Source organism: Papio anubis, chromosome 7, assembly GCF_008728515.1.
Source record: "Papio anubis isolate 15944 chromosome 7, Panubis1.0, whole genome shotgun sequence".
NCBI classification, from domain to species: Eukaryota; Metazoa; Chordata; class Mammalia; order Primates; family Cercopithecidae; genus Papio; species Papio anubis.
Window position 1 is genome coordinate 24,750,445 of NC_044982.1, and position 11,715 is coordinate 24,762,159.

Genomic DNA, 11,715 nt, shown 5'->3' on the forward strand with positions numbered 1-11,715 from the left:
GAGCTATAGAGGCAATCTCTGAATCAAAGGGTTTATAGAGCAAGTTGCAAATCAAATACAAACCAAGCTCAATGCTTAATAATGATTGCTGGCTACTAGATCATCTTGAAAACCTTTGAATTTTTGACTTATAAAGTTAGAAGAGACCTTAGAGTCTAACACCTCGTTTAAGAATGAAGGAACGTGAAGTCAGGAGTTTGAGACCAGCCTGACCAATATGGTGAAACCCCATCTCTACTAAAAATACAAAAATTAGCAGACATGATGGTGGGTGCCTGTAGTCCCAGTGACTCGGGAGGCTTAGACAGAAGAATTGCTTGAACCCGAGAGGTGGAGGTTGCAGTGAGCCAAGATCGTGCCACCACACTCCAGCCTGGGCAACGTAGCAAGACTCTGTCTAAAAAAAAAAAAAAAGAAGAAGGAACTGTAGCCAGGGGAATGAATGATTCCCAAGACTTTGCCTAGAACCTAGCCCATAGGAGGAACATATGAAACATTTATTAAGCAAATGAATGAATGAAATTATTTGAATGAAGTCATTCAGTGAGGAAGAAACAAGTCTGACTATAGAATCCAGATGTCCTATTAGTCCTGTGTCAAATGATCCAGACTTCCACTTTGGTCCTATAAAATTAAGCTCTACTTGCTTTTTGTTTGTTTTTAAGCTTTTTACTGTAGTCCCTCCTTATCCATTCAGGATGCGTTCCAAGACCCACAGTGGATGCCTGAAAACATTGGTAGTATCAAGCCCTATATACACTGTTTTCCCATATGTATATATCTATGATGAAGTTTGGTTAATAAATTAGGCACAGCAAGAGATTAACAGCAATAACTAATAATAAACAATTATAATAATTTATTGTAGTAAAATTAGATGAATATGTCATCATTCTCTCTGTCTCTCTTTCATTCTCCATCTCTCCCATTCGAAATACCTTATTGTTCTGTACTTACCCTTTTTCTTCTTGTGACGATGTGAGTAAAATGTCGACATGATGAGATGGAGTGACTGAAAGACATAGGCATTGCAAAGTAAATGGAAAATTTTGGAAATAAGCAAGTTTTAAATTTTAAATTGTGTGCTGAGTATCCTGATGAAATCTTGAGCTGCCCCATGTTGTCTCGCCCAGATTGTCTTTAGTCACTAAGTATCTGTCTTGGTTATCAGACTACTGACTGTCACAGTATCGCAGTGCTGGAATTTAAGTAACCCTTATTTTACTTAATAATGGCCCCCAAAGCACAAAAGTAATGATGTAATATTTTTGGACCACAGTTGACCATGAGTAACTAAAAATGGAAAGCAAAACCGCAGATAAGGGGGGACTACTGTATTTTGAGATAAATACAGGTTTACATGCATTTGTAAGAAATAATACGTAGAAATCCCACGTAGTCTTTATCAGATTCCCCTAAAGGTAACATCTTACAAAACTATAGCACAAATCACAACCAAAATATTGGCACTGATAGTCAAGAGACAAAACATTTCCATGTCACAGGATCTCTCCTATTGCACTTTTTTCCCCCAAAATTTTATTGATATATAACAGTTCCACATATTTTGGGGATACACATCATATTTTAATACATGTATACAATGTGTAATGATCAAATTAGGGTAATTGGAATACCCACCACCTCAAACCCTTATCTATTCTTTGTATTGAGATCATTACAATGATTCCCTTTAGCCACAACCACTTCCTTCTGCCCCATCTCCTCATTAATTCCAGGAAACTAATAATCTGCTATCTGTAATTATAATTTTGACATTTCAAGAATGTCATATAAATGGAATCATATAGTATATAATCTTCTGGGATTTTTTTAGCATAACTCTCTGGAGATTCATCCAGCTGGCTGAATGTATCCATTTTTTCCCCCTTACTATGGCTGAATAGCATGCCATGGCATAGATACCACAGTTTGTGTAAATGTTCACTCATTGTAGGACATCTAGGTTGTTTCCAGTTCTCGGCTATTACAAATACTGCTGCTATAAACATTAATGTGTAGGTTTTTATGTGAGTAAAAGTTTTCATTTCTCTGAAATAAATGCTCAGGATTATAATCACTGGGTTGTATGATAGTTGCATGTTTACTTTTTAAAGAAACCACTAAACTGTTTTCAAAGTGGCTGTACCATCTTATATTTCCACCAGCAACATATAAGTGACCTAGTTTCTCCAAATCTTTGTCAATATTTGGTGTTGTCAATATTCTGATACATATGTAGTAACAGTTCATTGTGGTTTTAATTTGGAATTCCTTAATGGCTAATGATGTTAATTAAATATCTTTTGATGTGTTAATATATCATTTGTATATCATCTTGGATAAGTTCTCTGTTTATGTCTTTTACTATAAAACATAATTGGATTTTTCTGATTGGATGAGTTTTGGTTTGTTTTTGTTTTAAACTGTTGGGGTTTTTTGTGTTCTTTATTTATTCTATATACTAGTCCTTTGCGAGATAAGTGGTTTGAAAATATTTTCACCCAGTCTGTGATTTATTTTTTAATCCTCTGTTAACAGGATTAAAATTTAAAATGCCTTTTGCAGAGAAACCACTATTAATTTTGATGAAATTCAATTGATCGCTTTATAACTTTTTCCTTTATGGATCACCTTTTGCTGTTAAGTATAAGAATTCTTTAGCCCTAGCTCCCAAAGTTTTTTTTTTCTGTTTTTTTCCCTAAAAATTGCAATTCTACATTTTACAACTCAGTTTGTGATAAATTTTGAGTTAATTTTTTGTGTAAGATGTGAGGTTGATGTCAAGGGATTTTGTTGCTGTTGCTGTTGCTGTTACCTGTGGATATTCAATTGCTCTGGAACTTTCTGTTATAAAAGCTATTATTTCTCTATTGAATTGTCTAATATCTTTTAAAAAATCAGTTAGGCATATTTGTGTGGTCTGTTTCTGGCCTTTCTATACTATTCCACTAAGGCATGCGTGTGTTTATCTCTTCACCAGTACCACACAATCTTGATTACTCTGGTTATCTAATAAATTTTGAAGTTGGATAGGCTCAGTCCTCCCACTTTTCTCTTTCAAAATTATTTTAGCAATTCTAGTGTGTTTGTGCTTTTATAAAATTTTTCAGATCAATCTTGTCTATATCTACAAAAACTATTGTCCGAATTTTTATAAGAAAATTGTGTCAAATCTGTATAGCAATTGGGGATAACTGACATCTTTACTATGTTGAGTCTTCCTCTCATTTAACATGGTTCATCTTTGCATTTATTTAGATCTTCATTATTAAATCAGCATTTTGTAGTTTAATACAAAAGTCCTGTATGTGTCTTTTTTAGAATTGCACCTAAGTATTTTGTTTGAGTGATTAGAATTTGCATTTTTATTTTGGGGTCTCATAGATTCATTGCTAGTAATGTAGACATGTAATTGCTTTTTTATGTTCAGCTTGTATTATTTGACTTTGCTGAATCCACTTATACTTCTGAGAGTTTTTCTGTAGATTCCTAGGGACATTCTATGTAGACAATAATGTCATTTGTAAATAAACACAATATTGTTTTGTTTCTTGATGTCCAATATGTATGGCTTTTTTTTTTTTTTTTTTTTTTTTTTGCCTTCTTGAACCTGCCAAAATTTCCAGAACTATGTTTAAAAAGAGTGGTGAGAGCATATATCCTTGCATTGCTTTCAATCTGAGATAAAACATTAGCATTTCTTTTTTTATACACATTTTATATAATGTTAGCTGTAGAATTTTTTAAAATCAAGTTGAAGAAGTTCCCATTTATTTCTTTTTCACAGTGATTTTATTATAAATGTGTATTGAATTTTGTCAAATGCTTTTTTCTGCATCAATTGATACAATCACATGGTTTTTCTTCTTTAACTTGTTCATATGATGGATTACATTTATTGATTTTCACATGTTGAACCAGGCTTAAACCTCTGAAATAAAACCAAAATGGTAATGATGTGTAATTCTTATATGTTGCTGAATTATGTTTGCTATTTTTTTTAATGTTTGCATCTATATTTATGAGGCATGTTGTTCTGTGGATTTCATTCTCGTTTTTTATATTTTTTTTTTTTTCTGATTTTGGTGAGTTTCACAAAACGAATTAAGAAGTGTTTCCTCCTTTATTTTCTGGAAAAGATTGTGTAGAATCGTCTTAGTTATTTTTAAACATTTGTAGAATTCTACAGCAAAACCACCTGTGCCTTTTTCTGAGAAGCTTTTAAAATACAAACTCAATTTTCTTAATAGCTATAGTGCTTTCAAATTATCTATTTTATATTGAATGATTTGTATTAGATTGTGGAGATTTTTTTCTTCCATTTGTTCTCTTTTTTTAAAAAAAATTCTTACAATTAAGACATAAATCTGAGTAGTTTGTGATTTTTGAAGAATTGGTCCATTTAAACTGGGTCATCAAATATGTGTGGAGTTGTTGGCAGTATTTCCTAATAACCTATTTCTTGTCTGCAGGATCTGTAGTGAGTTTATTCTTATATTGGTAATTTATTTTTTTCGTCTTTGTCAATCTTGCTACATGTTTGTCAATTTTATTGATCTTTTTGAAAACCCAGGTCTTTGATTCATTGATGGTCTCTGTTGTGTTACTGTTTTCAATTTAACTGATTTCTGCTCTTTATTTCCTTCCTTCCGCTTGCTTTGGGTTTATTTTGTTCTTTTTTCCTATGTTCTTGAGATAGAATCTTAAATTATTAATTTGAGGCTTTTCCTCTTTTCTAATACATGTATCTAGTGCTTTGTATTTTCCTCTCAGCACTGCTTTCACTGCATTCTACCAATTTTGATATACGATATTTTCCTTATCATGTAATGCTTTTTTAAAAAATCCACATGATACTTCATCTTTGACTGATGAACTATTTATGCATATGGTATTTCATTTCCAAGTGTTAAGAAATTTTCCTATTATATTCATATTATTAATTTCTAGATTGATTCCATTGTGGACAAAAAGCACACTCTATATTATTTCAGTTACTTTTTTTGCATTTGAACTGTTATTTCTTCTTATCCTATGGTGAGATAATCATAAAAATATTGTGAAGGAAACTTCTCATAATCTTTCTCATTACTGGCAATATTTATTATTACAAATCTATATAAATTCAATTAAAATATGTAGAGACAGGGGAACTATATCATTACTATGGCAGCTAATGAAATAAAAACACATTAAAATATTTTCTGAATTTTAGAAAATAAGTTGAAAATACAAAGTAAAGTACTAAGAATTGACCATCATATGTCACTTAATTTTGCTTATTGATTTAGCTTTTGTGCTTTTTAATGGAAAATAACCCAGCTCTCTTAAATCTACATCTTCCACTCTCTCGATGTTATAAGTTGAATTGTGTCCCCCAAAAAGATCCATTGAAGTACCACAGAATGGTATTTTATTTGGAAATAGGATAATTACAGATGTAATTAGTGAAGAAGAAATCACACTGGAGTAATGTGTGCCCCTAATTCAGTAAGACTAGTGTCCTTATGAGAAGAAAGAAGAGATACAGACACATGAGGGAAGGCAGACGTGATGACAGAGGCAGAGACTAGACTAATGCAGCTTCAAGCCAAGGCACTCCAAGAATTACAGGCCACTAGCAGAAACTGAAGGAGGCAAGGAAGTCTTCTACCCTACCGGTTTCAGAGGGAGCATGTCCCTATAAACATCTTGATGTTGGACTTCTGGCCTCCAGAACTATGAAGTAATGAATTTCTGTTGTTTTAAGCTACCAAGTTTGTGGTACTTTTTACGACAGCCCTAGGAAACTAATACATTCAGGTTCCTTTTTAATTCAATTTTTAAGTGTTTTATTCTATTTGTTTCCCTTTTCTTTTAATTTCTTTTTTATTGATACATAATATTTTACATAATTATGAGATATATGTGATATTTTGTTACAGGCATAGAATGTGTAATGATCAAATCATAGTAGTTGAGGTGGTAATCACTTTGTAGTATCTATCACTTCTATGTGTTGGGAACAATTCAAGTCCTCTCTTCTAGCTACTTTGAAGTATACAATACATTCTTGCTAACTATAGTCACTCTCCTCTGCTACCAAATGGGAGAACTTATAACTTTCATCTAATTGTATATTTGTACCCATCAACTACCCCTCTTCATTCCCCTTCCACCAACCACCCTTCCTAGCCTCTAACATCTATCATTACATTCTCTATCTTTAATGACATCAACTTTTTTAGCTTCTACATATGAGTGAGAACATGTGCTATTTGTCTCCCTGGACCTGGGTAATTTTACTTAATATTATGACCTCCAGTTCCATCAGCTGCTGCTGCAAAGGACATCATTTTATTCTTTTTAATGGCTGAATAGTATTTCATTGTATATGTATACCACATTCTCTTTATCTTTTAATCTACTGATGTACACTTAGGATGATTACAGATCTTTGCTATTGTGAATAGTGCTGCAATAATAATGTAAGTACAGGTATGCCTTTTATATACTAATTTCTTTACCTTTAGATGGATCCCCAACCATGGTATTATTGGATGGTATGGTACTTTTATTTTTAGTTTTTAGGGAAATCTCCATACTGTTTTCCATAGTGATTGTACTAATTTACTTTCCCAACGATAGTGTATAAGAATCCCTTTGCTCCACATTATGCCAGCATTTGTTATTTTTTGTCTTTTTAGTAATACTCATTCTAACTAAGGTAAGATGATACCTCGTGGTTTTGATTTGCATTTCCCTGATGATTAGTGATGTTGACCTTTTTTTTTTTTTTTTTCTGGCTCCAAAGATCTTTTACTAAGATCCACTTGAAACACTTAGGTCCTTAATTTGTCAACTTAGTTGACAGGCTGATGGCTGATCTACGTAAAGCTTTCACGGTAGCAAAAACACTTCCTGCCTATAATATAACAAAACAGGTCGAGCGTGGTGGCTCACGCCTGTAATCCCAGCACTTTGGGAGGCCGAGGTGGGCGGACCACGAGGTCAGGAGATGGGGACCATCTTAGCTAATACAGTGAAACCCCCTCTCTACTAAAAATACAAAAAAAAAAAAAAAATTAGCTGAGCGTGGTGGTGGGCACCTGTAGTCCCAGCTACCCAGGAGGCTGAGGCAGGAGAATGGTGTGAACCTGGGAGGCGGAGCTTGCAGTGAGCCAAGATCGCACCACTGCACTCCAGCCTGGGTAACAAAGCGAGACTCTGTCTCAAAAAAAAATTTTATATATATATATATATAAACAGGTTCCTGAATAACATGTGTGAATGTCGTCAGGGTCTCTGTCCCATCTACTTCAGGATTTCATTAAACTCCCCAAATTTGTGGATCTGATGGATGAAGATATCCCCATAGTGCTTGGCGACCTTGGTGTCTATGATATGGATCATGTTCTTAACGATGTAGAAGTCAACCGCTGAGGCCAACTAAAATTCACCATCCAGGGCTGAGATGCTGCTAGTCCACACCAGGTTCTGCATCTTGTGTTTGAAAACCAAAAGCTGGATCCGGAACTCCTGCTCTGTAAGGTCCAGGAAGCCAGCAAGCTTGGCCACAGGCATGGTGGTGTAGAGATTGAGGAAGTTGTAGATGGTTGAAAGCTGGGCCTGCTGCTGTACTTCACTGGAAAACACCTTCAGCTGCTGCAGGAAGGGCTCTTTGTGGTAGTTGGGGTGCACATTATCATAGTTGGGCACTACAGGGGACAGGAACTTGGGGCAGGAGTAACTGAAAAGTTCTTCATAGACTTGTGGGTCACCTTTCTGCATACGCAGCAACTTGTCCCCATATTTCTCCTGCAGCTGGAGGTGAATGCCCTCATCGATATGCATGGGGTACATCATAAGGGCAATGGCCAGCAGTGCATGCATCTGATCATTCTGCTTGTTAATCATCTCATACTTATTTGTGGTCCTCTGGAACATGCTCATGGTCCTCTGGATGTAGAGGAGGATATTGGCAAAGACCTGGATGGCATCCTGGTAGCAATGCATCATCAAATATGCAAACCCAACATAATAGTATGTGGTGACCTGGCACTCTAACACACAGGAATACATGACCTTCTGGTTCAGCTCGATGTTCTCTAGCACCTTGATGGCCTGGTAGTAATCTCCTAACAGGAGTGCAGGCGGAGAAGCCCCACCAGGCTGAAGTAACCAAGCATCCCCCCAGCCACACTCTCAGGGTCACCTCTGCTTGTGTATACCTCCAACTGTCAGTTGATGTTGGATTTGTCTACCAGGCAATGAAGGACATTGAGGACACTGTGAACATTCCAGATTTGGGGATTGGAACAAACGAAGTCAATCTCCTCCTCTGACTTCTTGGCAGTCTTACAGCAGTACTGACTGAATGACTGAAACTGGTAGATGAACTCATCAATGATATCCTAGAGCCCCTGGTTGGGTAGTTCAAGGGGAAGAGGACCATCAACATTAAGAATACAGTTGAAGAGACTGGAATTGTTGTAATAGGATTCAATTCTCTGTTCCAAGGAAGGTCCCCCACTGACTTTGGTGTATATGTACCTGTAGTATATAATATTTTGTATAAAACCAGGAAGACAGCATTGTTGCCAAACTGTGGAGCAACGGCTGCAGCCTCTGGCCAAGGTGTATTTTTGAAGAATCTTTCAGTCAGCTTGGTCCAGCTGTTAATCATAGATGTCCTGGATCCTATACACCTTCTGGTCAATGACATCACTGGAGACACAACTGGCCTGTAGCTCATACACTTTCTGGTCAGTCAAACCCGAGACAGTTTTGTGAAAATACTGGATGGAGTTTTTGATCACTTCAGGCATCACCTGATAGGTTTGCTATTCATACTGATGTTCATAAGCAAGGTCCTGCTTTTGGATCTCCATAGTCGCCCAGATAAGTATAGGGGTGATAAGCCTCCTCAGACTCCTAATCATCGGTGAGATAAGACATGGCTGCCAGGTTCACAAACACTGCCAGAAAGTCATATTGAGCATTTTTTATATACCTGTTGGCCATTTCAATGTCTACTTTCGAGAATAGTCTATTCATGTCCTTTGCCCACTTTTTAGTGAAATTATTATTAATAATATTATTATTATTATTATTAGTTGTTGTTGTTGTTATTTGAGATGGAGTCTCACTCTGTCACCCAGGCTGTAGTGCAGTGGCACAATCTCAGCTCACTGCAACCTGTGCCGCCCAGGTTCAAGCGATTCTCCTGCCTCAGCCTCCCAAATAGCTGGGATTATGAGCACCTGCCAGTGTGCCCAGCTAATTTTTGTAGTTTTTAGTAGAGACGGGGTTTCACCATCTTGGCCAGACTGGTCTTGAACTCCTGACCTCATGATCCACCCACCTTGGCCTCCCAAAGTGCTGGGATTACAGGCGTGAGCCACCATGCCCAGCCTGGCTGTTTTTATTATTATTATTGAGTTGCTTGAGTTCCTTATATATTCTGCATATTAGTCTCTTGTCAGATAGTTTTCAAATATTTTCCCTCATTCAGCAGGTTGTCTTTTCACTCAATTGTTTCCTTTGCTTTGCAGAAGTTTCATAGTTAAATATAGTCCCATTTGTCCATTTTTCTTTTAGTTGTCTGTGCTTTTAAGATCTTTGTCTAGACCAATGTTCTAAAGTATTTTTCACTGTGTTTCTTCTAGTTTTATAGTTTCAGGCCTTATGTTTAAACCTTCAATCGATCTTTGTTGATTTTTGTATATGATGAGAGAAAAGATTCAGTTTCATTCTCGTGCATATGGCTATACAATTTTCCCAGCACTGTTTATTGAAGATGATGTTCTTTCCCCAGTGTATTTTCTTGGAGCCTTTGTTAAAAACAAATTGGTTGTAAATATGTGGCTTTATTTCTAGTTTCTCTATTTTGTCCCATTGGTCTATGTGTCTGTTACTATAACAATACCATGCTGTTTTGTTTACTATAGATTTATAATATATTTTGAAGTCTGCAGTGTGATGCATCCAGCTTTGTTCATTTTGCTCAGGATTGCATTGTATATTCTGGCTCTTTTTTTCCATAGAAATTTTAGGATTTTTTCTATTTATGTAAAAAATGACAAGTATAGAGTTTTATTAATTCTCTCTTTGCTTGTTTGTTTGTTTATAAAATTAGTGTTAAGTTGTCATTATCACTTTAAAATAATGGGTTATAAGATAGTATTTACAAGTATCATGAAAACTTCAAATTAAAAAATCAATGAATACACAAAAAATAAAAAGCAAGAAATTAAAATATACTGCCACAGAAAATCATGTTTACTAACAGGAAGACAGGAAGGAAATAAAAAAGGAAGATAAGACCACAAAACCACCAAAAAACAAATAACAAAATAGCAGGATTAAGTCCTTACTTATCAAAAATAACATTGAAGGTAAATGGACTAAATTCTCCATTTGAAAGGCTGTATAGATTTAAAAAATAGAGTGGCTGAATGGATTAAAAAAATAAGACCCGATGATCTGTTGCCTACAAGAAACACACTTTACATGTAAAGACACAGAGAGACTGAAAATAAAGGGATAGAAAAATACATTCCATGCCAACAGAAGCCAAAAAAGACAAGCGTAGCTATACTTATAACAGACAAAATATATCATAGGACAAAAACTGTAAGAGACAAAGAAGGTCATTATAGAATGATAACTGGATCAATCCAGCAAGAAGATACAATTGCAAATACATATTCACCCAACACTGGAGAAGCCAGGTATATAAAGCAAATATTATGAGAGCTAAAGAAAGACATATTTTCAAATATGATAATAGCTGGAGACTAACACCCCACTTTCAGCATTAGATAGATTATCCAGACAGAAAATCAACAAAAAAAACAGGACTTAATCTGCACCATAGACCAAATGGACTAGGCTAAGAAACAAAGAGAGAAGACTCAAATAAATAAAATCAGAGGCTAAAAGGTAGATATTACAACTGATACTGCAAAAATTCAAAGGCTCATTAGAGACCCATGAACAATTATATGCCAATACACTGGAAAACTTAGAAAAAATGGATAAATTCCTAGATACATAAACCTAGCAAATTGAACCATGAGGAAATCTAAAATGTGAATAAACCAATAACAAGTAACAGTATCAAAGCCATAATAAAATGTCTCCCAGCAAGAAAAAGCCCAGGAGTTGGTGGCTGCACTGATGAATTCTACCAAACATTTAAAAAAGAACTAATACCAATCCTACTCAAACTATTCTGAAAAACAAAGGAGGAGGGAAGACTTCCAAATACATTCTACGAAGCCTGATACCAAAACCAGACAGAGATGCATCAAAATAAGAAAAGTACAGACCAATACCCATGATGAACTTTGAGGCAAAAATCCTCAGCAAAACACTAGCAAACTGAATTCAAGAATACATTAAAAAGATTATTCATCATGACCAAGTGGGATTTATCCCAGGGTACAAGAATAGTTTGACATGCACAATTCAATAAATAGGTTACATTATATTAAAAGAATGAAAAGCAAAAGCCATATTATCACTTCAATTGATGTGAAAAACCATTTGATAAAATTCAATAACTTCATAATTTTTAAAAATCCTAAAAAAATCTGGGTACCTAAGGAACATACCACAACATGATGGAAGCCATATATGACAGACCCACAGCTGGTATCATCCTGAAGAGAAAAAACTAAAAGCCTTTCCTCTATGATATGTAAGACCCCAAGGATGCCCACTTTCACG

General features: G+C 35.3%; 1 pseudogene; it reads right to left on the reverse strand.

Moving 5' to 3' along the window:
• Positions 1-7,177: 7,177 nt before the first annotated feature.
• On the reverse strand, positions 7,178-9,086 carry LOC101023532 (annotated as a pseudogene).
• Positions 9,087-11,715: the final 2,629 nt, after the last annotated feature.